We start from the raw sequence: 23,087 nt of genomic DNA, 5'->3' as shown, positions 1-23,087 counted from the left end.
TTTTGCAACTATTGGCGAGAGAAATGCTCTACCTGCCCCACCTTCACCCTCTTCTAATTTTACAAATACAGAATCACATAATTTTTCAACTTACCTACCTTCCCCCAGTCAAGACTCGATGTTTCTTTTCCCGTTAACAGCACAGGAACTTATTAGCATAACAAAACTGCTAAAAAATGGAGCTTCCGAAGGAACGGACGGGTCATCAATAAAACTGCTGAAGGCAATAATTCCTGAGGTTTCAGATGCACTGGCACACGTGATAAATCTATGTTTTACCACTGGATCATTCCCCGGGATTTTTATATCGGCCAAGGTCATCGTCTTGCATAAAGGAGGTGACCCCCTAGACCCCACAAATTACCACCCAATATCTATATTGTCAACATTTTTAAATTTGATTGAGCGGTGTCTATACAACAGGATAGTATCTTATCTGTTGGCGAAGGAATTTTTCTCCCCGTCCCAGTTCGCATTTCGGAAAAACCACTCGACTGAGCACGCAGTTTTAATTATTACCCGATTTATTCATGAGCTCTTGATAATAACGAAATCCCTGCTACTATTTTTCTTGATATAAAGAAGGCATTTGACACCATTTCACACTTTATGTTACAGTGTAAACTTGATAACTCAGTAATTAGAAGCCCAGTGAAGGATTTAATCATGTCGTACCAAACAGACCGGTCTCAATTTATGAGTGATGGTGATATTGTTTCCTGTGAAGTGTCCCAGTCGAATGTAGTTGCTGAGCCCCAGGGTTCAATTTTGGGTTCTCTTTTATTTCTCATTTATGTGAATGATATTTCTAGTGCTTTAAAAGACCTTGAATTAACTGTGTTAAAAAAAGATCAGAAATTAAATATAAAAAAACAAGTTCATCAACTGCAACAGCAGCAACATCAAAACTTTAAACGAACAGAAAATATTACGTATATGATTGAGTTCACCCCCTAGTCAATACCTCGCTCTTTAAGCCAAAGATTTTTTAGTACTTTCATAAGAGCTATTTATTCCAATTAACAGCCTTTGTGATTAAGCGGTCATTTTTAAAGAATTGGAACAAAATTTTAACTCTCGCTTAAAGAACAAGGGATTAACTAGGGGGCGAACCCCCTAATGTACGTATTAAAAATATATGAATATAGAAGTTCGTTACGTCAGTTAATTCGTAAGTTACGTATATTTATTACTAATAAAAACGTTCGTAAATAAAATTAAACAAGTTTCGAGAAAGCCATTAGTAGAGATGCCTTATTGACTCGTGACGGGAGTCCATATATGGGCATAGAACCACGTGGTTTATGGTTTTTTGTCAGTGAGAATGAAAAAACAGGAACTTTGTCACATTTATGGATGTTTTCATGGATGGTTATGTGTGTTGGTCGATTTATTTGATGTTTTTCATGGATGATTTATGGTTTTTGTCAGTGAGAATTTGAAAAAAAGGAACTTTCTCACATTTATGTCTGTTTTTATGGTTTTTGTCAGTGAGAATGAAAAAACAGGAACTTTGTCACATTTTTGTCTGTTTTTATGGTTTTTGTCAGTGAGAATTTGAAAAAACAGGAACTTTGTCACATTTATGTCTGTTTTATGAATTTGTCAGTGAGAATGGAAAAACAGGAACTTTCTCGCTTTCATGGATTATTGTGTCATTAATCAAATTGTTTCCGGGGAATGTCTGACAGATGATGTCAAGTTTATTAATGTCTTTGATGTATTTCCAAAGAGAATTGTCTCCGGGGCAAAGTTTAGATCACACATGACAGATGATGTCATGATTGATTGATTGACACGAAAGGGGAATTAATTTGTTGTTTCTAAAGAGAATAGATTCACGAAAGGGACATTAATTTGTTGTTTCTAAAGATAACCGTCTCAGAGCGAATGTTTAGATCTTAGCGATGAATTGTTTTAGCGCGGGAATCAGGTTTCTAAATAATTTGAAATGTGCCAGCAGAGATGCTAAACAAAAGGAACGCGCTGAAATTACGTTTAAGGGTTATTTGGGTAAAACCGTTTTAGCCATTTTATGGAATTATGTCGGCGAAACAGTTAGAGACATTTTAAAAGATGATTTAAAAGACGATTTTAGAAGAGAATTTGAGGGTGAAACTCTGTGGTCGTTATAATACACAAGTTGTATTTTAACATTGTTGTGAGGTCCCCTACCACAACTCCAAAGAGTTCGGATCCCCCGACCTAAACCCCAAAAGGGTTCCAATCCCCCTACCCAAACGCCGAAGGAAGCCCCGGTCCTCAAAGGTCCCCCAAGCGCCCAAAGGGCCCCCCAACCCCCAAAGACCCTCATCCGGTTCCCAAAGGACCAATCAGGGCTCAAGGGCCCCCCCAGACCCTCAAAGGCCCTCCCCCGGTCCCCAAAGGTCCACCGGGCTCCCAAAGGACCAATCGGTCCTCAAGGACCCCCTCAAACCCTCAAAGATCCTCCCCAGGCCCCCAAAGGTCCACCCCGGTTCCCAAAGGTCCCCCGGACTCCCATATGACCACCCCAGCCCTCAAGGGCCCCTGGATCCCCAAACTCCCTCCCCGGGACCCTCCAAAGAGTCCCCTCTCCATTTTTAACACTTTTTATGGCTTTATTATATCTTTTCAGAACAAGTTCATTTCATAATGTCATTCCTAAACCCATTTTCCAACTTGAAGTACCAATCTCTTCACTCACAACTATACTTTACAGCTTTTTGGATACCTCAACACCAAGAGATTCTTTTCAAAAGTCATTTCAGAGCACCTTCCTTTCTTAATGTACATTCTAAACCCATTCTCAGACTTGAAGTACTTATTTTTTTGACCCACACCTATACTTTACAGCTTTTTGGATACCTCAACACCAAGAAATACTTTTCAAAGACCATTTCAGAGCAAGTTACTTTCTTAATGTCCTTCCTAAACCCATTTTCCCACTTGAAGTACTTATCTTTTTCACCCACAGCAATACTCTACAGCTTTTTGGATATCTCAACACCAAGAAATACTTTTCAAAGACCATTTCAGAGCAAGTTACTTTCTTAATGTCCCTCCTAAACCCATTTTCCAACTTGACGTACTAATAATTATAAACCACAACTATACTATACAGATTTTTTGATTCCTCAACACCAAGAAATACTTTTCAAAGACCATTTCAGAGCAAGTTACTTTCTTAATGTCCTTCCTAAACCCATTTTCAAACTTGAAGTACTTATCTTTTTCTCCCACAACTATTCTTTACATATTTTTGTATACCTAAACACCAAGAAATACTTTTAAAAGAACATTTCAGATCTAGTTACTTTATTAATGTCACTACTAAACCCATTTTCCAACTTGAAGTACATATCTTTTTCACCCACAACTATACTTTACAGCTTTTTGGATTCCTCAACACCAAGAAATACTTTTCAAAGACCATTTCAGAGCAAGTTACTTTCTTAATGTCCCTCCTAAACCCATTTTCTAACTTGAAGTACTTATCTTTTTCTCCCACAACTATACTTTACAGATTTTTGGATACCTCAACACCAAGAAATACTTTTCAAAGACCATGTCAGAGCAATTTAATTTCTTAATGTCCCTCCTAAGCCCCTTTTCCAACTTGAAGTAATGATCTATTTCATACTCACCTAGACATTACAGATTTTTTGTAGCCTAAACACCAAGAAATACTCTCCAAAGACCTCTTCAGAGTAAGTTACTTTCTTAATGAACCTACTAAGCCCATTCTCCGACATGAGGTAATGATTTTTCTCACTCACAACTATACTCTACAGCTTTTTGGATAGCTCAACGTCAAGAAATACTTTTCAAAGACCATTTCAGAGCCAGTTAATTTCTTAATGTCCTTCCTAAACCCATTTTCCAATTTGAAGTGCTTATCTTTTTCACCACAACTATACTTTACAGCTTTTGGATACCTCAACACCAAGAAATACTTTTCAAAGACCCTTTCAAAGCAAGTTACTTTCTTAATCTTCCTCCTACACCAATTTTCCAACTTTAAGTACTTATCTTTTTCACCACAAAAAGAACTTACAGCTTTTTGGATACCTCAACACCAAGAAATACTTTTCAAAGACCATTTCAGAGCAAGTTACTTTCATAATGCCACTCCTAAACCCATTCTCTGACTTGAAGTACTTATTCTTTTTCACTCACAACTATACTCTACAGATTTTTGGATACCTCGACATCAAGAAATACTTTTCAAAGACCATTTCAGAGCAAGATACTTTCTTAATGTCACTCCTAAACCCATTTTCCAACTTGAAATACTTATCTTTTTCAACCACAACTATACTTTACAGATTTTTGGATGCCTCAACAAAAATAAATACTTTTCAAAGACCATTTCAGAGCAACTTACTTTCTTAATGTCCCTGCTAAACCCATTTTGCAACTTGAAGTACTTATCTTTTTCACCCACAACCATACTTTACAGCTATTTGGATACCTCAACACCAAGAAATACTTTTCAAAGACCATTTCAGAGCAAGTTACTTTCTTAATGTCACTCCTAAACCCATTTTGCAACTTGAAGTAATTATCTTTTTCACCCACAACTATACTTTACAGGTTTTTTGTTAACTCAACACATAGAAATACTTTTCAATGACCATTTAATATAAAGTTAAATTATTAATATCCATCCTAAACACATTTTCAAATTTGAATTACTTATATTTTTCACCCTCAACTATACTTTACAGCTTTTTGGATACCTCAACACCAAGAAATACTTTTCAAAGACCATTTCAGAGCAAGTTACTTTCTTAATGTCCCTCCTAAACCCATTTTCCAACTTGTAGTACTTATCTTTTTCACCACAACTAGACCTTACAGCTTTTTGGATACCTCAACATCAAGAAATACTTTTCAAAGACCATTTCAGAGCAAGTTACTTTCTTAATGTCCCTCCTAAACCCATTTTTCAACTTGAAGTACCTATCTTTTTGTCCCACTTTCTAAATGAAAAAGAAATTAGTCTTTAATCAATTTTAATTTTCCAAATAATATAAAAATTTTCCACTTCGGTTCAGAATTTTCTCAAAAGGATGAAAAAATTTAAAATAATGTTTCAAATTTTTCATAGAAGATAGAAAAGTTCAAGTTCTCTTCTGAATTTTACCAAAGAACACGCTTCAATTCTAATTTCTCCAGAGAAAATAAAAATCTTCCACTTCAGTTCTTTATTTCACAAAGACATAAAGAAATTTAAAGTTCAATTCTAAATTTTTGGTGGAAGATAGAAAAAGTAATACCATACTTGTGAATATTTTCATGGAAGATAAAAAGTTCTAGTTCAATTTACAATTTCCTCAACGAAGTGAAGAAAAATTCAAGAATTTTTAAAGAACTTTGAAAATTCATTCATTTTCAAAGAAATACTTTGAAAAGTATTTCTTGGTGTTGAGGTATCCAAAAATCTGTAAAGTATAGTTGTGGGTGAAAAAGATAAGTACTTCAAGTTGCAAAATGGGTTTAGGAGTGACATTAAGAAAGTAACTTGCTCTGAAATGGTCTTTGAAAAGTATTTCTTGGTGTTGAGGTAACCAAATAGCTGTAGAGTATGGTTGTGGTTAAAAAAGATAAGTACTTCAAGTTGCAAAATGGGTTTAGCAGGGACATTAAAAAAGTACGTTGCTCTGAAATGGTCTTTGAAAAGTATTTCTTGGTGTTGAGGCATCCAAAAATCTGTAGAGTATAGTTGTGTTTGAAAAAGATAAGTGTTTCAAGTTGGACAATGGGTTTAGGAGTGACATTAAGAAAGTAATTTGCTCTGAAATGGTCTTTGAAAAGTATTTCTTGATGTCAAGGTATCCAAAAATCTGTAGAGTATAGTTGTGAGTGAAAAAGAATAAGTACTTCAAGTCAGAGAATGGGTTTAGGAGTGGCATTAAGAAAGTAACGTGCTCTGAAATGGTCTTTGAAAAGTATTTCTTTTTGTTGAGCTATACAAAAAGCTGTAAGGTATAGTTGTGGTGAAAAAAATAAGCACTTCAAGTTGGAAAATGGGTTTAGGAGGGACATTAAGAAAGTAATTTGCTCTGAAATGGTTTTTGAAAAGTATTTCTTGGTGTTGAGGTATCAAAAAATCTGTAAAGCATAGTTTTGGGTGAAAAAGATAAGTACTTCAAGTCGGAGAATGGGTTTAGAAGGGACATTAAGAAAGTAAGTTGCTCTGAAATGGTCTTTGAAAAGTATTTCTTGGTGTTGAGGTATCCAAAAAGCTGTAGGGTCTAGTTGTGGTGAAAAAGATAAGTATTTCAAGTTGGAAAATGGGTTTAGGAGTGACATTAAGAAAGTAACTTGCTCTGAAATGGTCTTTGAAAAGTATTTCTTGGTGTTGAGGTATCCAAAAAGCTGTAAAGTATAGTTGTGGGTGAAAAAGATAAGTACTTCAAGTGGGAAAATGGGTTTAGGAGGGACATTAAGAAAGTAACTTGCTCTGAAATGGTCTTTGAAAAGTATTTCTTGGTGTTGAGGTATCCAAAAATCTGTAAAGTATAGTTGTGGGAGAAAAAGATAAGTACTTCAAGTTAGAAAATGGGTTTAGGAAGGACATTAAGAAAGTAACTTGCTCTGAAATGGTCTTTGAAAAGTATTTCTTGGTGTTGAAATCTAAAAAGCTGTAGAGTATAGTTGTGGGATAAAAAGATAAGTACTTCAAGTTGTAAAATGGGTTTGGGAGGGACGTTAAGAAAGTAACTTGCTCTGAAATGGTCTTTGAAAAGTATTCCTTGGTGTTGAGGTATCCAAAAAGCTGTAGAGTATAGCTGTGGGTGAAAAAGATAAGTACTTCAAGTGGGAAAATGGGTTTAGGAAGGACATTAAGAAAGTAACTTGCTCTGAAATGGTCTTTGAAAAGTATTTCTTGATGTCGAGGTATCCAAAAATCTGTAGAGTATAGTTGTGAGTGAAAAAGATAAGTACTTCAAGTCAGAGAATGGGTTTAGGAGTGACATTAAGAAAGTAACTTGCTCTGAAATGGTCTTTGAAAAGTATTTCTTGGTGTTGAGGTATCCAAAAAGCTGTAAGGTATATTTGTGGTGAAAAAGATAAGTACTTCAAGTTGGAAAATGGGTTTAGGAGTGACATTAAGAAAATAACTTGCTCTGAAATGGTCTTTGAAAAGTATTTCTTGGTGTTGAGGTATCCAAAAAGCTGTAAAGTATAGTTGTGGGTGAGAAAAATAAGTACCTCAAGTCGGAGAATGGGTTTAGAAGGGACATTAAGAAAGTAACTTGCTCTGAAATGGTCTTTGAAAAGTATTTCTTGGTGTTGAGGTATCCAAAAAGCTGTAGGGTCTAGTTGTGGTGAAAAAGATAAGTACTTCAAGTTGGAAAATGGGTTTAGGAGTGACATTAAGAAAGTAATTTGCTCTGAAATGGTCTTTGAAAAGTATTTCTTGGTGTTGAGGTATCCAAAAAGCTGTAAAGTATAGTTGAGGGTGAAAAAGATAAGTACTTCAAGTGGGAAAATGGGTTTAGAAGGGACATTAAGAAATTAACTTGCTCTGAAATGGTCTTTGAAAAGTATTTCTTGGTGTTGAGGTATCCAAAAATCTGTAAAGTATAGTTGTGGGAGAAAAAGATAAGTACTTCAAGTTAGAAAATGGGTTTAGGAAGGACATTAAGAAAGTAACTTGCTCTGAAATGGTCTTTGAAATGTATTTCTTGGTGTTGATGAATACAAAAAGCTGTACATTATAGATGTGGGTTAAAAAGATAAGTAATTAAATTGGTAAATTTTGTTTAGGAGGGACGTTAAGAAAGTAACTTGCTCTGAAATGGTCTTTGTAAAGTATTTCTTGGTGTTGAGGTATCCAAAAAGCTGTAGAGTATAGCTGTGGGTGAAAAAGGTAAGTACTTCAAGTGGGAAAATGGGTTTAGGAGGGACATTAAGAAAGTAACTTGCTCTGAAATGGTCTTTGAAAAGTATTTCTTGATGTTGAGGTATCCAAAAAGCTGTAGAGTATAGTTGTGAGTGAAAAAGATAAGTACTTCAAGTTGGAAAATGGGTTTAGAATGAACATTAAGAAAGGAACTTGCTCTGAAATGACTTTTGAAAAGTATTTCTTCATGTTGAGGTATCCAAAAAGCTGTAAAGTATAGTTGTGAGTGAAGGGATTGGTACTTCAAGTTGGAAAATGGGCTTAGAAATGACATTATGAAATGATCTTGTTCTGAAAAGATATAATAAAGCCATAAAAAGTGTTAAAAATGGAGAGGGGGCTCTTTGCAGGGGCCCGGGGAGGGCGTTTGGGGATCCTGGGGCCCTTGCGGGATGGGGTGGTCATCTGGGAGCCCGGGGGGACCTTGGGGGACCGGGGTGGACCTTTGGGGGCCTGGGGAGGGTCTTTGAGGGTCTGAGGGGGCCCTTGAGGACCGATTGGTCCTTTGGGACCCCGGTGGACCTTTGGGGACCGGGGGAGGGCCTTTGGGGGTCTGGGGGGCCCTTGAGCCCTCATTGGTCCTTTGGGAACCGGATGAGGGTCTTTGGGGGTCGGGGGGCCCTTTGGGCGCTTGGGGGACCTTTGAGGACCGGGGCTTCCTTCGGGGTTGGGGTAGGGGGATTGGAACCCTTGGGGGTTGGGGGAGGGGGATCCGAACCCTTTGGGGTTGTGGTAGGGGACCTCACAACAATGTTAAAATACAACTTGTGTATTATAACGACCACAGAGTTTCACCCTCAAATTCTCTTCTAAAATCGTCTTTTAAATCATCTTTTAAAATGTCTCTAACTGTTTCGCCGAAATAATTCCATAAAATGGCTAAAAAGGTTTCGCCCAAATAATCCTTAAACGTAATTTCAGCGTGTTCCTTTTGTTTGGCATCTCTGCGCTGGCACATTTCAAATTATTTGGAAACCTGAGTCCCGCGCTACAACAATTCATCGCTAAGATCTAAACATTCGCTCTGAGACAGTTCTCTTTAGAAACAACAAATTAATTTCCCTTTCGTGAATCTATTCTCTTTAGAAACAACAAATTAATTCCCCTTTCGTGTCAATCAATCAATCATGACATCATCTGTCATGTGTGATCTAAACTTTGCCCCGGAGACAATTCTCTTTGGAAATACATCAAAGACATTAATTAACTTGACGTCATCTGTCAGACATTCCCCGGAAACAATTTGATTAATGACTCAATAATCCATGAAAGTGAGAAAGTTCCTGTTTTTCCATTCTCACTGACAAATCCATAAAAAAGACAAAAATGTGAGAAAGTTCCTGTTTTTTCATTCTCACTGACAAAAACCATAAAAACAGACATAAAAGTGTGAAAGTTCCTGTTTTTTCATTCTCACTGACAAAAACCATAAATCATCCATGAAAAACATCAAATAAATCGACCAACACACATAACCATCCATGAAAACATCCATAAATGTGACAAAATTCCTGTTTTTTCATTCTCACTGACAAAAAACCATAAACCACGTGGTTCTATGCCCATATATGGACTCCCGTCACGAGTCAATAAGGCATCTCTACTGCCATTTAACCAAATAAAAGTAAATTAATATGCAAATTTTGTTTTAATCATTCATGTACGGTGAGCCAAAATCAAAACCTGCATTTTTTCAAAAACGTTCAAAAATTAAATTAAAAAAACAAGTTTTTTTTAACTGAAAGTAAGGAGCGACATTAAAACTTAAAACGAACAGAAATTATTCCGTATATAAAAGAGGCTGTCCCCTCCTCAACGCCAAGCTCTTTACGCTAAAGTTTGACTTTCTCACAACTCTATTTTTTTTAAACAATGAAAAACTTTAGCGTAAAGAGCGAGGCTTTGAGGAGGGGACAGCCTCTTTCATATACGGAATAATTTCTGTTCGTTTTAAGCTTTAATGTCGCTCCTTACTTTCAGTTAAAAAAAACTTGTTTTTTTATTTAATTTCAGTAAAGCTCCAATGACGCAATAGGTTTTAGACTTTTACAGTGAGGGAAGGAGGCGATACCCAAACTCTTGTTTGTAGTGATTTTTGTTCGTTTCAAGCTTGATTTGCGTATGCAATTTAATTTTCACTCGTTTTAAGATTTATTTATCCATTTACATTAGTATCTATTCTATGTTTGTTTGCATTGGTTCTTTATTGAATTTTTTTCGTCTTGAGTCTTATTGAAATTTTCGGGGAATGTTGAGGGGGGGGGGGTTTAAATAAAACAAAAGACTCTTGGGGCTATCGAAAACGTGACTGCTTGAATCGGATTCAAGAGCTGTTGAGCTATTATTAGAACTTAATGCTTTTGCTAAATTTTTTATGTGCCGACATAACCGTGTTTCTAAGTTTTGGTGAGTTCTAGCTAGCAACTCAATAGTTTTTACGATTGCACGGTGTTAGTTATATCCCTTTTTGGCGAGTAACTGGGGTTTCATCCTTACCAGAATTGAGAAGATTCATGACGGTTAAAATGTTTCTGGAAATATCAGACAAATTATTTTTTAAACCGACTTTTTTAGTTTTTAATTATTTTTCAAAAGCACAGAAGGTAAGCCGTAATTGAGGGTTCATTCAATTCATCTAAGCATTAACTAAATCAGAATTTACTAACTAACTCCATGTTTCCAAAAGGGTGCATCGACAATATCTCGGGAACGGCTAAGAATGTTAAAATAAAACTTTTAGAGAATGTTGAGAGGAAAGTTGGATTAAATTAGAAGAAAACTGTGGATTTTCAGGCTGTTAATAGGGTACATTCACCATTTATCGAGAGTAGGGGTCTCCCCACGCCACTCAGTGCGTCCCCAGATGACGGATAAGGGAGCGTCCTACAGATATGTAGGGTACCTCCATAGGAGGCGTGGACCAATCTGGGACCTGGTCCCTGGGGAACCATAATAGCAAAAGGGGTGCCATCGCCCGGGGTCCGTAAATACAGGTGAAGGAGGAAGAAGGCCGCTTTAATTTTCACTCAGCGGGGCCCACCGACCTGTGGACACGTCCCGTGAGTTACAAACCTTCTCCCAGCAATGGGTTAAATTACGTGGTGATGCATAACACCATGGTGCGAGGATCCTTTATAGGAGGACAACTGCGGCAGGGAGTTAGATATTCAGATCTATGGACAACAACCTCCGCATATGGCTGCCTCAACCCTTTCAGGCACCTGCGAGACTAGGGACCTTGCGTTCAACTCTATTTCCAAGAAATATCAATGGGCCTTAGACCTAGGAAAATTGTGAATAAGGAAACGGAGTTCCTGGCAAGCGAAGCAGCCCCCTTGGGGCGAGTGTCGAGAAGTAAGCAAGCCAACCCTACTACGGCGTTTCCAGCAGGCGACGTGACTTTGAAAATGGTGACGAAATAAAAAAAACAACAAGCCATATCCTTGGGAAAACCAACTAGAGTCATAAAACAAGCAAAATCAAGAATATCCATTGGTTGTTGGAATGTCAGATCTGTTAAAAAAGAAACTACGCAAACTTTCCTTGTCCATGAGATGGAGAAGCACAGTATTGAAATTATACGTTTCTGAGACCATAATCTCTTGTTCTGGCTCTACAATAATTATAACATCCGAAACGTTACAACAGTTGAACTTTTTCTAATCTGGAGTAAACAATAACTCGGGACTCCATGGCATTGGTTTCATTATGAACCAAAGTACCAGAAACACACTTCTTGAGTAAGATCTTGTTTCTCCCCGACTGGATAGGATTAGGCTTAAAGGAAGCCCAGAAAAACGTATCCATTTTCTCCACATACGGCCCTACTCGTGATAACACATTTACCGCTAAGGATGAATTCTATTCGGAATTGTAACAACTGTCTTCCTCAGTTGCTGCACAAGACTATCTGATTGTTACAGTGGACTTCAACGTGAGAGTTGGTCTATCTGATACCCCATGAAATTCCTTAGAAAGTTCGACCTGGTACATAGATGTGAAAATTGGCAAATGATGATAAACTATGCGTTGATGATTCATCTTGTTGTCACCAACACCATATTTCAGCACAAGCCATGCCATCCAATGACCTGGCATTCCAACGACCGTGTAACTAAAAACCAAATTGTCTTCACTCTCGTCTACCAACGTTACAGAAGCTCAGTAGTAGACTCCCGCTCTTGCAACAGTGCAGACACAGACTCAAAATCAGAGTCTGATCACAAGATAGTCCTTGTAAAATTCCTACTTCGTCTTGCATCTCAGAGAAAGAATAAACCGAAAGCCCAAATCGACTTTGGTTAGCTGGAAGATAAAGAAGTTAGGCAAACTCTAAACATGGAGCTAACAAATCGTTTTGATGCCGTAAACTTGAATGAGGAGTAAAACCCCGACCCAGAGGAAAGATGGGACAGCTTCAAAACAGTAATGAGAGAGACCATTGAAGAGATCCTAGGCCAAATGAAAGTGAAACGACAGCATTGGATTGCCATCAGAACCCTGTCAATAGCTGACGAGCGTAGGAAAAAGATGAGCAACCCTAAAAATGTCACGAAAGAGTTTCGCAGACAGCTCAAGCGCTCTGCTCGTCTAGAAGGCCACGAAATATGGGAAGAGACTGTTTTGTCCTTTAGAAAAAGCAGCCCCCGATCATGACACCTTCAAGTTCTACAAGGTTCTCAAAAAATAGACTGGTAGGAAAGCTGCTGTATCTAAAGTTGTCAGAGACAGATCAGGAAAAGTCATTAGCTGTCAAAAGGAAGGTTTGATCAGACAGATAGATCACTTTCAAACACTACTTAACCAATCCCTAGCATCAATTCCTGGTTGTTTCCCCCCCCCCTTGTGTTAAAAAAGAACCTTACAGTATGGAGCTCTATGGTATCCTTAAGGAAGTATAGAGGGCCAACACTTTCCCAAAGGATTGGAATACATTAGTTATTCTCCTTTTTTGCAAGAAATCTGATAAAACTGAGGGTAAATATAACCGGAGAATAAGTCTAATTGACATTGCAGTAAAAAATTTTGGGATTATCCTCCTTAACCACTTCAAGGGAACAAGGAGAAAAAACTCGTGAAAATCAAGCTAGTTTCCGTCCTGGTAGAGGCTGCACTGACAGTATTTTTACACTCCACCTCATTATCCAGCTACCTATAATTTGCCCATGATTCTGGTATTTCTGGACTTTCGTTTCTGCCTTCGACTCGATCACTCGCCAAACACTTCGGAAAATTCTGGAAAATGATGGAACACCCCTGTAATGTTTCGAACTGCTTAAAGCACGCTACAAGGGTTTTGTGAGCTGAGTTCAAGTTTACGGAGAAGAAACTGAAGAATTTCTGGTTGAGTTTGGAGTAAAACAAGGCTGCGTCCTTTCTCGGACTCTGTTTAACTACAATATTTATCGGGTGGTTGAAAATGCATTATCTTCTCATCCAGTAGTTCAGATTGGACAGAACCTTTCATTTGAAGACCTTCACTACACTGATGATGTCGGAATCCTGTCAGATCCAGAGGAACCCCAAGACTATGCTCGATGATGTGGTTACTTGGGCAGATCCCATTGGCTTGAAAGTCAGTACAGAGAAGACAAAATTTATGTGCAATAAACCACACTAATCCTATTTTGTTAATTATAAATCAAGTACAGTTGGATGAGGTCGACAGCTTCACATACCTTGGCTCCCAGCTTGGTACAGTTGGATCTTCTGACGCCAATATTCAACAGTGATTGAAGAAAGCACAGACGGTATTTGCTTCCCTTAGAAAACTGTTGTGGAACCGGCGTGAAATTAGCGTAAGATCTAAAGTTCTGGTGTAGCTGGCTGAACAATCCTTCTTTGTGGGTGCGAAACTTGGTCAGTGAAGCGACTACATGATAATGTACTGAAGGTGTTTGAGCATACCTATCTGCGTAGTACCCTCAGGTTAAATCTAAATGATCGCATATCAAACATAGATATATGACGAATGTGTTGTATCAAGAGATGTGTTGCCACCACAATAAAGGAGCGTCGACTTAAATGGCTGGGCCATGTCTTACGGAGGCCAACAGAGTAATTGCCTCGCCAAATCCTTCTAGCTGAGCAATTTACCTCATGGAAGAGACGCCAAGGAGGATGGCAGAAAAGCTGGTGAAACTTGGTTAAATCAGAACTTGAACCTATTAGAGGGTTCAGAAAGTTCGGTCACAGATAGGCAACTCAATGGCTCCAATTTGCAAAGCAGCTGGCATCAGACTGCACTACATGGTCCAAATAGGTCTCGAAGATCCTTGATACGGATGGAAACGCCTGATTCCTGCCACAAGTACAAGTAAGTAAGTAAGTAAGGGGATAATCTCAAGGAATGATGAGGAAAATGTTGGACTAAATCAAAAAACACGACGTATATCTAGCTTGTCAAAATCGCGTGTCTGCAATACCCCAAAAAACACCAAGGGTATTAATCTGAAATTTTCAAGGAAGGTTGAGGAGGATGATGAACAAATTCAAAAGATCCTACAGTATGCAGGTTTCCGGAGGGGTTATACGCAAGGTTTCAAGAATGACAAAGGGTAACTTGAAGTCTTCAAGGTACGTTGGGTTGCATTTTATACCAGATCTTATTATACTATGTAAATCAAAGTTGACAAAAAAGCGTATCTGTGATATATCAAAGACAGCTAGGGGGATAAAGTTGAAACTTCCAGAGATTGTAGAGACAAAACGAAGTAAATCAAAAGACGCTGTGTGTATTCAGGATGTGGATCTGTATGGATAGGAGGAACGGCTAATGAGACTTAGTTAAAATACTAGGAAATGACGAACTAATCGAAATACTTTATCTACATTCACTTAGTCAGAAAGCGTATCTGAAATTTTTTCCCGACAGCTAAGGGTATTAAGGACAAGCTTTCGGGGAATATTGAGGAGGAAGCTGGATTAAATCAGAAAACTCTATATACATCCATCTAGTCAATAGGGCTTATAAGCAATGCATCAAGAATGGCTAAGAGCATTTAGTATAAACTTCAGGGAATGTTGTATCAAACCAAAATGCACCTTCTGTAGCCATTTTGTCAAAGGGGCACATCAGTACTATCTCAGGAACGGCTAATGATATTAGATAGGAACTTTCATTTAAAGTTGAAGGTAATTTAAATTAAATTCAAAAACGCTATCTGCATCCAGTTTTTCAAAAGGGTGTATCTGTACAATCCAAAAAATGGCTGAGGATATTACGTTTAAGCGTTCAGAGAATAAAAAGTAGGATCTTGAACTAAATTCATGGACACAATCTACATCCAGGATATCAAAAAGAAGTATCTATAATGTCTCAGGTACGGCTAAGGGTATAAACTAACAGTTTTATGAATCCAGCATAAACTTTGAAGGAGTATTCATCAGGCAAATAAAGTAGACTAAATAAAGACAAAATAAAGTTTTACTAGGAAGAACTAAAGGGAGCTTATCGAGAGAATGGATGTTTGAAAAAAAATGTGGTTGAATTGAGGTGTCTCGAAATATTTCTTTTCAGTTTATTTACTACTTCATAAGCTCGCTTCATTAATATAAAGTATTTTTATCATTTGCTGCCTTTGCTGTTGTTATACAAGTAAAAAACGCATTCCTCAAAATAAAAATTGTTTTTAGTAAAGCACAAATAACGCTTTAGCTTTTAGCATGCCAGAGTTATGTAGTAATTTCTATTCCCTTTTAAGTTTGATTTGAATATTCATTGTCACTTCTGTTTGTTTTGGGTTTAATTTTTTCATCGATAGTGATTTCTTTTTGTTTTGAGTTTGTATTATTATTTTTCTTTATTTCGGGTCATCTGTTGTTTAATGTAGCTCTTTACTAATCTTTGAAAAACCTCTCATCCTGTGAGTTTTCCTTTTAAACTAATTACTAACAAGAGGCTGATCAGCTATAATCTCTCAAATTCATTCCTCTGTACCAAATTGCCATAGAAAAATAGAATTTAGGTAGATGGAGCAGGGAATGGTGGTAGAAACATGCATCTTTGGGACCTAGTCTTTGTTCTCAATGCATATCTAAGACTATCCTTCTCTATGAAGTTCTGTTTCCAAAAGACTTGGATGTATATTGGCGCCTGTCTCTAAACATTCCCACCATCCCTTGTTACAAAACTGTTTCCGGATTGGCAACGTATATTTTACATTTAGAAATAGGTTTTGCTAGCCCTTTAAAGAATTTGGTCTTGACATCTATTTGTTGGATATAAATAAATCTTTTCATGTGCCAAGGAGTTTCTTAGTACCAAATCCTGAAGTCAGAAAGCGTAGTAGTGCAGATGGGACCTCGGCAAATTTCAATGACAGTAATTCAAAACTGATCAACGTTATATATCACGTGCGTATCTCTGTTTCCCATGACTTGTTTCTAATGTAAATGATCTGACCCCTAGTCCATTTAGAAAATTCTACTTTAGAAACTTTTGGCTATCATGGAAAAGTATGTCCCAAGAAGATATTTTGAAGTACCTAGGCCTACCTCCACTCCTTCTCCCTCTAGAGGATCCTAACCTTTAAAAATCTGTGTGTTATAAAAATGAAAACTTTCAAAATAGATCTTATGGTTAAATAAAGTACAACAAAATTATTTTTAGCTTCACAACTTTGCTCAATCCCAATTTATAAGGTTTTAAAGATATGCCACTACATTACCTAAATTTTGAAAAAAAAACATTGATATGGCTTAAACTATAAACAAAAATTATAAAGTCAAGCATAAGACAATATAATGTTTTCTGTAATTATATAGAATAAGAAAAAGAGTCATACAGGTGATTTTTTGTGCCTTGTTCTTTTTTAGAGCAAACATTAATAAAGTCATGTAGATGACTTTATACCTCTTTCTCATAAGAACAGCATGGAGAAAGTCATACAGATGACTTTTTGGTTTTATTTGAATACTGTAAAACTAAATCTAGGAATATACAAAGAACACTTTATACAAAAGTATGTTTTTGTTTTATCTCATTGCTGTATTATTTTCCCATAATCAAAATATTTCAATAGGCTATAGCAATTGTAGAAGATGCACTTAAATTTCATACAGAAGACATTATACTGTCCCAGTTCTATGTAAAGATTAAATAAATAAAAAAAACAAGTTTTTTTAACTGAAAGTAAGGAGCAACATTAAAACTTAAAATGAACAGAAATTATTCTATATGAAAGGGGCTGTCCCCTCCTCAATGCCTCACTCTATACACTAAAGTTTTTTATTGTTTTAAAAAATATAGTTGTGAGACAGACTCAAACTTTAGCATAAAGAGCAAGGTATTGAGGAAGGTACAGCCCCATTCATACATGGAATAATTTCTTTTCATTTTAAGTTTTAATGTTGCTCCTTACTTTCAGTTAAAAATAATTGTTTTTTTTAATTTAATTTCTGACTTGTTTTTTAATTAATGCAGCTTTGATTTTGGCTCACCATACATGAATAATTAAAACAAAATTTGCATATAAATTTTCCTTTTTTTGGCTAAATGGCTTTCTTGAAATTTTGTTCTGACTTAACTTACAAATTGACTTGCATAACAAACTTCTATATTTGTATATTTGTATTATGTATATTAGGGAGTTTGCCCCCTAGTCAATACCTTGCTCTTTATGCTAAAGTTTGTATTTTGTTCTGATTCTTTAAAAATAGCCCTTAATCACAAAGGCTGTGGATTAGAATAAATAACTCTGATGAAAGTACAAAAAAACTTTAGCATAAAGAGCAAGTTAATGACTAGGGGGCAAACCCAATAATATATGTAATAATTTCTGTTTGTTTTAAGTTTTGATGTTGCTCCTTACTTTCAGTTGAAAAAATTGTTTGTTTTTTTTATTTAATTTCTGATTGTTTTTTTTTTAAATGCTGAGAAATCCAGTGCCCCCTTCATGGCAATTTCCCCTCCCCCATGAAAACTTCCTCCATGGAAAGATCCTCCTATGTAACACCTGACCCACCCCCCCTGCAAGTACCAGAAAAAATCCCCCCTGAAAACTTCTGTATACTTCCCAATAATTAATACTATATGTAAATATTGGGCAAAGTTTGTAACTTGCAGACCTTCCCACAGGGACTGGGGGATTAAGTTATCCTCAAAGACACATTTATTGTATTTTGTGACCATGCTGAACAAAATGGCTATCTCAAAATTTTGATTGGGTGACTTTGGGAAAAAATTGAGCATTGGAGGGGGCCTAGTTGCTCTCAATTTTTTTGGTCACTTAAAAAGGGCCCTAGAACTTTGAATTTCTTTTCGCATGAGCCCTTCCATGATATTTTAGGACATGATCATGATCACCACTGGAAAAAAGAAACAAATAAATGTGCATCCATGATTTTTTTTTTTCTGGCAAAAAAAAATACAAAATTCCATATTTTTGCCAATAGGAGCTCCAAACTTCTATAATAGGGTTCTCTGATATGCTGAATGTGATGGTGTGATTTTCATTAAAGTTCTTTGATTTTCAGGGGATGTTTCCTCCTTTTTTGAAAATAAGGCAAATTTTCTCAGGCATGCGTACCTTTTGATGGGTAAGACTAAACTTAATGAAACCTATGTGTTTGAAATCACCATAAAAATTTAATTCTTTTGATGTATCTATTGGTGTCAAAATTCCATTTTTTAGAGTTTTGGTTACTATTGAGCTGGGTCACTCCTTACTTACAGTTTGTTACCATGAACTGTTTGAAAACAATAAAATATATTTAAAGTTGTGTCAAACAGCATGGTAGGGGGAGGGGAGGGGGGGTCAATTTTGGAGAGAAAACGAAAAATGATAAGAAGAAAAAAAATTAATGGGATATGCCTAAAAGGAAAGGCTCAGGTACCCCTCCTTCCCCATTTCTGAGGGCAGGGGAAGGGTTCAGTTTTGGAAAGAAAACCATAAATGCTCAGAATAAAAAAAAAATGGGATACGCTTCAAGGGAAAGGCTTGGAGACCCATCATTCCCCATTTCTGAGTGGAGGGAGGTCAATTTGGGATGGAAAACCAAAAATAATCAGGATTGAAAATAACTAGGATCTGCCTCAAGGGGAAGGCTCAAAGACACCTCCTTCCCTGTTTCTGAGGGAAAGAGGAGGATTTGAGAGGAACAACCAAAAATGTATACATATATTAGAAAACCAATATATTTTGTATATTTCTGTGTTAAGTTTATAATATAGAAGGGGTAGCATGGAAAACATCATACATATGACTTTTTTGGTTTTCATTTGGCTTTCAAAAGTCATATCTATGATTTTATTTATGTTTGCTCTATAATATAAGGAGGTACAAAAGTGACTTTTTATTGTTTTATCTCTGTGTGGCTAGGGCAGTATATTTTCTTCCATATGACATTTTAGTGGATCATTTATAATAGCTATATCAGATGAATATATATATATATATATATATATATATATATATATATATATATATATATATATATATATATATATATATATATATATATATATATATATATATATATATATTATATTATTTATATATATATATATATATTTTTTATATTATTTATATATTATATATATATATATATATATATATATATATATATATATATATATATATATTCAAACTAAATAAATTAATAATGTTATTGGGAAAAATGGTTTTAGGGTTTAGCAATTCCAAATGACTCCAGGTACACTCCCTTTTTGTGTTGTAGTATTCATTGACCATATATGAAGGGTTGGCGAGTCCATTTGGCTCTAGTATACTGGGATAGGGCTGTCACAGGAAGCATTAAGCCTACATGAGGGACTAGTAACATGAGGGTCTAGTATATTGGGATACAGCTGTTGCAATAAGCATTAACCATATGCGAGGCGTTGACAACTTCTTTTGGCTGTAGTATACCAGGATAAGGCTTTTGCAGTGAGTATTAAGCATATAAGGGGTTAGTAATTCTAATTGGCTCCAGATGCACCAACGTCTTGGAGAACGTCATTAGGGAATTGCTGTTAAACCTTCTTTGTGATCTTAAACTACAAGATAAGAAAAGAGTATTGGCTGTGTGCCGGCTTGTACAGATAGACCTATTACTACTAAGAACAACTCCTGAAACACAAGGGCTGCCTAATTAGAATAAAAAGTTTTTTTTAAGTTCTAAGAAACTTAAGCATGAAGAGCAATGTATTAATGTTTCTCCTTATTTTCAGTTGAAAAAACTGGTTTTTATTATTTAATTCAATTTTAAACAAACATAAATTGCTGTCAGTGAAGAAATAAAAGGCAAAGTGGACAGAAATCATAGGCATGGCAATAGTGATGCCTAAGTAAAGAGCAATATTTCTTCAATGTTCCTTTTTTTTATCAGGACACTGTTCCTTTTTTTATCTATGGAAGGAGTTGTCCTAGAAAATGTGGGGGAGGGCTTATTTGTCTGAAAGCTGAAAGTTCTAGTGTCCTTTTAAGAGTCAAAGGTAACTGAAGGGCAACCAGCACCACCCTCTCCCCCTTTGCTTTTCTCTGCTGACCTACCTCCAAAGACATCAGGTCAAGATTTTGAGATTGTCACTTTTTTCAAAATAGACAAAAGGATGAATAGCTGTGCCCCCACGAATGACCTGAACCCTCACAGCCATGGGACAAGGGCTGTAAATTATGCAAGTTGTCTATTGTTTATATATAGGGTTTGTTATTGGGAAAGGGTTGTGGACATGTTTGATCCTGTGTCTCCAAAAGGCTATGGGCATTAATGTGAAACTTTCAGGAGAACGTTCAGTGGGCTTTTTAACTAAACCAAAACACCCTATCTGCATGCAAGTTGTCAAAAAGGCCTATCAGCAACATGTCAGGAATGGCTGAGGGTAATAAGTTGAAACTCTCTGGGCTACAATTGCTACTACTGTTACTAATACCTCTACTACTGAACTAAATTAAAAGAGTTTAAGTGCATCCAGGTTGTCAAAAGGGCATAGCCTAGATGTAATATCACAGGAAGAGAATAGTGTATTCAGTTGAAACTTTCAGGAAAAGTTAATGGGAAAATACAAATATCAAACAGTTTGTGGTAATGAACTGTAAGTAAGGAGCAACCCTGCTCAATAGTAACCAAAACTGTAAAAAACCGGAATTTTGATACTAACAGATACATGAAAAGAATCAGATTTTTATGCTGATTTCGAATAGCTGATTTCAAGTTTCATCAGGTTTAGTCTTACTCATCAAAAGTTATGCGCCTGAGAAAATTTGCCTTATTTTGATAAAAGGCGGAAACACCCCCTAAAAGTCATAGAACTTTAATGAAGGTTATACCATCAGATTCAGCGTATCAGAGAACCTTACTATAGAAGTTTGAAGCTTTTATCTGCACAAATGTGGAATTATGTATTTTTTGCCAGAAGAAAGATCGTGGATGCGTGTTTATTTATTTTTTTTTCCAGTTGTAATCGTATCGACCCAGTGGTCCTAGAATATCGCAGAAGGGCTCATCCGAACGGAAATTAAAAGTTCTAGTGCCCTTTTTAAGTGACAAAAAAAATGGAGGGCAACTAGGCCCCTTCCCATGCTCATTTTTCCCAAAGTCACCCGATCAAAATTTTATGAGAGCCATTTTGTTCAGCATGGTCAAAGAATACAATAATTATGTCTTTGATGATGACTAAATCCCCCACAGTCTCTGGGGGAAGGTCTGCAAGTTATGAACTTTGCCCTATGTTTACATATAGTATTGGTTATTGGAAAGTATACAGAAGTTTCTGGTAGTTTGGGGGTAAGGGGTTACGTGAGAGCAAGTTTTTATGGGGGAAGGGACAATGCTATGAAGGGGGCGCCGGATTTCCCAGATCTATTTAGAAAAAACGATCAGAAATTAAATATAAAAGAACAAGTTTTTCGACTGAAACTAAGGAGAAACATCAAAACTTAAAACGACCAGAAATTATAACGTTTATGATTGGGTTCACTCCCTAGTCATTACCTCGCTCTTTACGTTAATGTTTTTTTGTACTTTCATCAGAGCTATTTATTCTAATTAATGGCCTTTGTGATTAAGGGGTCATTCTTAAAGAATTGGAACAAAATTTGAACTTCAGCAAATCCCCTAATATACATAATAAAAATATACGAATATAAAAGTTCGTTACGTAAGTTAATTTGTAAGTTACGTCAGATAAAAATGTCGAGAAAGCCATTTAGCAAAAAAAAAATTAATATGCACATTTTGTATTAATTATTCAGGTACTGTGAGCCAAAATCAAAGCTGCATTAATTCAAAAACGTACAGAAATTAAGTAAAAAAACAAGTTTTATTAACTGAAAGTAAGGAGCGACATTAAGACTTAAAACAAACAGAAATTATTCCGTATATGAAAGGGGCTGTCCCCTCCTCAACACCTCGCTCTTTACGCTAAAGTTTGGCTCTGTCTCACAACTTCATTTTTTAAAACCATAAGAAACTTTAGCGTAAAGAGTGAGGCATTGAGGAGGGGACAGCCCCTTTCATATACGGAATAATTTCTGTTCGTTTTAAGCTTTAATGTCGCTCCTTACTTTCAGTTAAAAAACTTGTTTTTTTTTTATTTAATATAAAAAGGCACTATATGCGTGCAGGTTGTCAAAGAGGCAGATTAGCACTGTCTCATTAATAGCTGAGGGCATTAAGTTGGAACTCTCAGAACTGCTAATGCTACTACTAATATTTAACTAAATCAAAAGAGTTTAAGTGCATGCCTTCTAAAGACCAGAACGAGATTTGCGTTTTACTGAAATTAAATAAAATAACAAGTTTTTTCAACTGAAAGTAAGGATCAACATCAAAACTTAAAAAAACAGAAATTATTACGTATATGAGGGGGTCACCCCCTCCTCAATACCTCGTACTTCCCGCTAAATTTTTTATATTTAAAAAAGCTACTTAGTGTTGTAGCTTTTCTTTCAGCGGCCCTTGTATTTCAGGAGTCGGTTCTTAAAGAATTGGGACAAAAAGCCAAACTTTAGCATAAAAAGCAAGGTATTGAGGAGGGGATTACCCCCCTCATATACATAATAATTTCTGTTTTTTTCAAGTTTTGATGTTGCTCCTTACTTTCAGTTGAAAAAACTTGTTTTTTTATTTAATTTCTGATCGTTTTTTAAATAATGCCAAAAAATCTGGCTCCTCTTCCATGAAAAACTCCTTCACCAGACGGAAAATCTCTCCATGGAAAGTTACTCCCCCGTAAAATACCCCCACCAGG

The 23,087-nt window shown here is 36.3% G+C and overlaps 1 protein-coding gene across 3 annotated transcripts in view; it reads left to right on the top strand.

Moving 5' to 3' along the window:
- Positions 1-16,017: 16,017 nt before the first annotated feature.
- The window catches only part of ras (Inosine-5'-monophosphate dehydrogenase ras), a 91,521-nt gene continuing 84,451 nt past the window's right edge, over positions 16,018-23,087 (top strand). For 2 of the 3 annotated variants that reach the window (XM_089097272.1, XM_089097270.1), the window contains exon 1: positions 16,240-16,351. The gene's annotated coding sequence lies outside the window, so the exon portion shown is untranslated. Of the gene's footprint in view, positions 16,352-23,087 lie in introns of all 3 variants that reach the window. The other variant, XM_089097268.1, reaches the window with a different exon arrangement.

This window comes from Artemia sp. Qi Xiang Cuo, chromosome 11 (assembly GCF_049724085.1).
Source record: "Artemia sp. Qi Xiang Cuo chromosome 11, ASM4972408v1, whole genome shotgun sequence".
Taxonomy (NCBI): Eukaryota; Metazoa; Arthropoda; class Branchiopoda; order Anostraca; family Artemiidae; genus Artemia; species Artemia sp. Qi Xiang Cuo.
This window is presented reverse-complemented; position numbering and strand designations above follow the sequence as displayed.